Consider the following 5,640-nt stretch of genomic DNA (forward strand, 5'->3'; position numbering starts at 1 on the left):
ACTGCGTCCTTAGTCGACGTTCGGGCCCGGGACAGGGGTATGAATGGTGACGGGTTAGGATCAAAATGAGTGGATCTACATGGACTATAGGTAGTGAGAGTTGACGGAGGGTCAACTACGATGAATGGTGATCAAGCGAGGAGAATGGCTCCTGAGAGCCCCTGTATCCTACCTTGTGTTGTTATACGCTTTCCTAACTGTTCAATTTGTTTAAATTATTTCTCGCTGTTTGATTTACGTGAATACATGTTTTGGGGCACCACTGAGCTTTAGCTCACCCCACGTTTATTTGTTTTCCTTACAGGTCTGGAAGTTGAAAGAATTTGAGCTGCTTCTATTTTCTATGAATGTACTTGAACAGCTTGAATTTAGATTTCGGTTTGTAATGAATTCTACGTTAAGTACTGTACCTTTTATTTTGGTTGCCACTTGAAGCTGGAAAAGTGTAATCCCAAATTCTAATATTCGGTTTGTATGTTTTTATTGGTATAGTATGTCTTTAACCCTTGCGAGTGACGTGTGAAGTGTTTAAGAGCCGTCGTTTGGCTAAGTTGTATGCCGTTATCTTTGAAGCTAATGAGGTGATAGAAATTGATTTATTTCGGAAGAATTATTTCGGTAGTAGTTTAGGTTAATCCCTGGAGGATTTTGAGTTAGAATGCTTGCGTGAGTCCTGGCGAGAGCTGGGCAGACGGCCCGCCAACCCTTTGGTTCGCCTTAGGGGGAAGTGGGGTCGTCACAGGTGGTATCAGAGCCTAGGTTAGAAAAGTTATTTGAGAGATATACTATACGAGTTAGAAATCCAGATCCTTTTAGAAGTAAGAATTGAGACCATTAGATACATCTTAAGTAATACCGATTCAATTAGCTATTTAAGTTCTAACCTCTAAGTTTCCAATTCTTTTGCAGGTATGGAGAATGGTAACGGACATGCTTATGGTAATGGAGCATCTAATGGACATATAGAGCCTCTTAGGTCAATTTCTTATAGGCCACGAGGCGGAGGAGCTCATATACGTTACACCCCAGCTGATAGGCATCCTCGGTGTCAGTGTAGGGCCATTTATGCCTACCCCAATGAGCTAGTACTATCTGTGGCGACCCCACTTCCCCCTAAGGCGAACCAAAGGGTTGGCGGGCCGTCTGCCCAGCTCTCGCCAGGACTCACGCAAGCATTCTAACCCAAAACCTTCCGACGATTAACCTAAGCTATTACAAAAATGATTCTTCCGAAACAAATCGATTTCTATCACCACATTAACTTCAGAGATAGCAGTGATTTAAAATAGCCAGTCAACGGCTCCTAAACATCCCATGCGTTACAACCAGGGAATAGGGTCGTACAATTCGGATATACAAATAACATTCATACAAACCAGATGTCGAAATTAGGTTTTACACTTTTCCAGCTTCAAGTGGCAATCTAAAACAAAAGTACATAATTCAAGTTGAAGCATAACATAACCCACACAATAGCCGTAATATCCATTACATCCAAAAGAAAAGAAACATAAGTAAGTTCAAGGCTTTTAGTTTCCAGAACCTGTCAAGGAAAACAAATAAACGTGGGGTGAGCTAAAGCTCAGTGGTGCCCCAAAACATGCAATCACATAATTTCAAACAGCGATTAATAACTGCACAAATTTAACCAGTTAGGAAAGTGTATAACAGCACAAGGTAGGATACGTGGGCTCTCAGGAGCCATTTCCCTCGCTTGATCACCAATGATCGTAGTTGACCCTCCGTCAACTCTCACTACTTATAATCCATGTAGATCCACTTATTTTAATCCTAACCCGTCACCGTTCATACCTCTGCTTCGGGCCCGAACTTTGCCTACCGACGCAGTATACTCGAGATATACCCGTATAAAATTAGTCGAGGGATTCACCCAACGACGTTATGGTAGTTAGATTCATGCATCAAGGAATTCACCAAAGACGTGATTGCAATCAGATTCATGCGTCGAGAGATTCACCCAATGACGTGATTGCAATCAGATTCATGCGTCGAGGGATTCACCAATGACGTAACTACATTTAGATTCATGGTAGTTGGATACAAAAGTCGAGAGATTCACCCAACGACGCAACTACATTTAGATTTATGGTAGTTGGATACAGAAGCCGAGGGATTCACCCAACGACGCAACTACATTTAGGGATTCAGGAGAAAAAAATGTTTTGCACAGGTCACCACTCGAACGGCTAGTGCGATAAAGTACACACGGCTCACTTCGATGGATCAGAAACCAATTTTTCAAATTATCACATATCAAGTCAAGAAGGTACTTTAAGCAGGTAAGCATAGAACAGGCAGGGATACTCACCAAGAGTGGAGTTCAGATATCAAGTTGAGAATCGAATTCCGCGTTCTCGCAAAATCCTAGAAACCAAATTTTGAAACTATGAGTTTTTACTCAGTTTTTAAGCTTATAGATATTGAGGTATATCTAATATACTACTAGTTCACTTTCCCTTAGAAAAATCAAGAATTTCCATAGGTTGAATCTTGACGAAAGTAGAAGAATTGTTTCCTTTAGTTTTCCTTGGAATACTTTTCTTATAAAAGGTAACTAGTATTATTTTCTTGAAATAAGTCGACAAATCTCTTAATATCCACGTTAGGAAGTTACTTTGAACATTTCTTTAAAGTTACGGCTTTTGCAAAAATTATCCTTAAAAACTATTTTTCCTGAAATAGGGTTTCTTGCCGAGCAAGTTTCCCAAGCTTTTCACTAAGATTAGTAAAACTCGTATTTTGGAACTTTTCCTATAGTTAACTATCCAAGTGCAAAGCTTAAGGAAAGAAAAGGAATTAAAATAAGACTTAGAGTTTTCAAAAGCTATAGAACTTATTTACTATAGCTATCAAGGCTAGATTGAGCTAAAGAAAATTATCGAGTTGGAAAGTTTTAGGCAAAACGCTAGATATGGAGTTTTATAATATAGTACTAGCTGGAAAAATATTTTTGATTAATTTGATCACAGTTACTCGAGTTCGCAAGGTCGATACAACTTCCACAGCTCCGATTCCGTTTCGAAGTCATAATATGGATCGAAATATGGCAAAAATTCACATAGCAAATTACTAGGGCTTCGTCAATCATTAGCCCTAGATTTCAACAAGAGCATTTCTGAATAAAATAAAATGATCAACCAAGGCTTCATCAATCATTAGCACTTGGTTTCAGCAAACCCATCATAAGCAAATAAAAATAGAAGTAAAGCCCCAAGACATTCCAGCAATTAATTCCATCATCCAGTAATACTTATAAGATCATTCCAATGGCCAAGGCTTCATCAATCATTAGCCTTTGACATCATCAATCACTACCAACCACAATTTAATCAAGAATTTAAACCACAAGTAGATTACAAGTTCAATCCAAATCAAAATTTAGTTTCACGAAGAAAACAGGACATTTATACCAAACAGTCTACTTTGAGGATTCACAGACAGCAGTATACATGGCGGAAAAATATGAAATTTCTACAGAATAAAGGCCCATGAATCTAGTTTCAGATGCCACTGACGGCACTTCAATCGGATTTTCCTACACCAAGATATATGCATTTTGCCTAGACTGGTCAGTAAAATCCGAAAATCTGGATGCTCTTGCTCACTTGTGGAAAAGCTCCTTTTTCTCTTTTTAAAACCATAAGGCTTTTATTCTAACCATCCATACAACTCTTGTAGAATTTTAGCACCACATTTTCCAGGCAATTTCAACCATTATGAACTCAAAGAATAATTTCACTTTCAAGCTGGGGAATTCTTACTCAAACTTTGGCAACTACAAGGAAAATTTCCAGCATTCGTATACCCACGTTTTTGGTTCCATCTTCCAATATATCAAATATTTCATTGCTAAACAACTTACACAACTTAAAATTTACAACTCTTATGGATTTCTAAACCATTATATTCCAAGGGAAAAATAAAATAAATTTCCAGAAACCAATTAAAATTTCCAAAGACAACTGAAAAATCCCTGCTCAAGCCTCTCGGCTATCAAGACTTTTCCAGCACTTAGAGGTTTATAAATCCAACTTTTCTTTAGCTAAAACATGGTTTTAGGTTCTCAAATTTGTCATGCATCAACTTATCTTAACCAATTAACACTTCTAGTTCGGAATTAAATTCAAACAATGGTCATAAACCTCAAAATTTCCAGGTTCAAACTCACGGTAGTTCACAAAACTTTTCCAGCAATTATAAGTTCTTAATCCAGTTTTTCCTCGGTTAAAACAGAGTTTTAAGTACTCCATTAAGACATGCAAACTCTTAGCTAGCTAGTAGAGATTTTCATACCAAAACCAGATTCAAACAACAATTAAACTCATCTAAAACAAATCCATAAATTCTGTTTAGCTTGGCCTCGGTCGAACATACGTGTAGCAGATTTCTAATTCATTTTATTTTTCTGATTTAAACCCATTAATTAGCTACATGCAAAGCTCAATTATCATGTTATTAACTAGTTAATCATTGTTACAAACTCAAAACAACAAAATTGAATCAAATGAAGCTGTAAAATACAGGACAAGCTCTCGGCTGCAACAATTCATAAAAATAGAATTTCTTATGTTTCTTGATTCATCATCCGGCTGCACAGAGTTAACATGCAAGGCCCTAATCAACTTAATCATCCAAGTTTTAATTAGCTAAACACGGTTTCATGCTCAGATTGTCGAAATTAAGCAGATTACAACTGCATTTTTCATCTCAAGCTCACGGCAGAAATCATTTTCACTGGATCGGATTTTTCTCAAGCTCCTAATTCCTCATCCGGACACTCAATCCAGCATGCGTACATTAATCTTTGTGTTATCAACTTAGCTAATCACAACCTTATGCTCAGATGATCACATCTAGTAAAGTAAGAACCGAAATTTCCAGAAACAAGCTGCAATTCCAGCTTCAAACTTTCGACAGCTTTAATTCTTTTCCAAATCAGATTTCTTAAGTCACAATTCCTCATCTAACCTCACAAGCACCACATGCAAGTCCATAGCTGACCTCACTTGCCTATAACCAACTAATTTCAGTTCAGAAGTTACCTCAAATGGAGCTCACACACACGGTTAGCAGCAGAAATAATCCTCGTCCCTTCGGCAGCCCAGAAAATGCAGACCACTAGCTCTCTCTCTCCATTGCTCTGGGTTGCGGCTGGAATGGAGAAAGTTCAGCCCTCAGTCCCTTCACCAGCTCACGGTTAGAAGGCAGAATGGATCGCAAGTCCCTCTCTTCCCTCTCTAGCTTACGGACAGAAAGAAAAGAAACAAGAAGCTCGGCTCTCCCTCACTCTCACTCTCGGCTTGCAGAGTGTAGCTCTCTCTCTCTCTCTCCTGGTCGATGATCACGAGGTGAGGAAGAATGGTGTGGAGTAGTTGTGATAGAGGCTGGAATAATGAAGTGATTTGCGGTAGTGGAGGTTGAGTATATGTGTAGAGGAAAAAGATTGCACTTCGGCAGAAATGGAAATGTGGTTTGAGATGTGAAATAGAAAGAATGGTATACGGTGTCGCGGTTTTAGGAGCAGAGGTTTCGTGTATTAGAATCGATTGCGTATAGAATTGGTGATAGTTGCGGTAATTGAACTTGCGGTCAGAGAGATTGTTTGGTTTTGCAGGGAAA

This window comes from Coffea arabica, chromosome 4e (genome assembly GCF_036785885.1).
Source record: "Coffea arabica cultivar ET-39 chromosome 4e, Coffea Arabica ET-39 HiFi, whole genome shotgun sequence".
Classification (NCBI taxonomy): domain Eukaryota; kingdom Viridiplantae; phylum Streptophyta; class Magnoliopsida; order Gentianales; family Rubiaceae; genus Coffea; species Coffea arabica.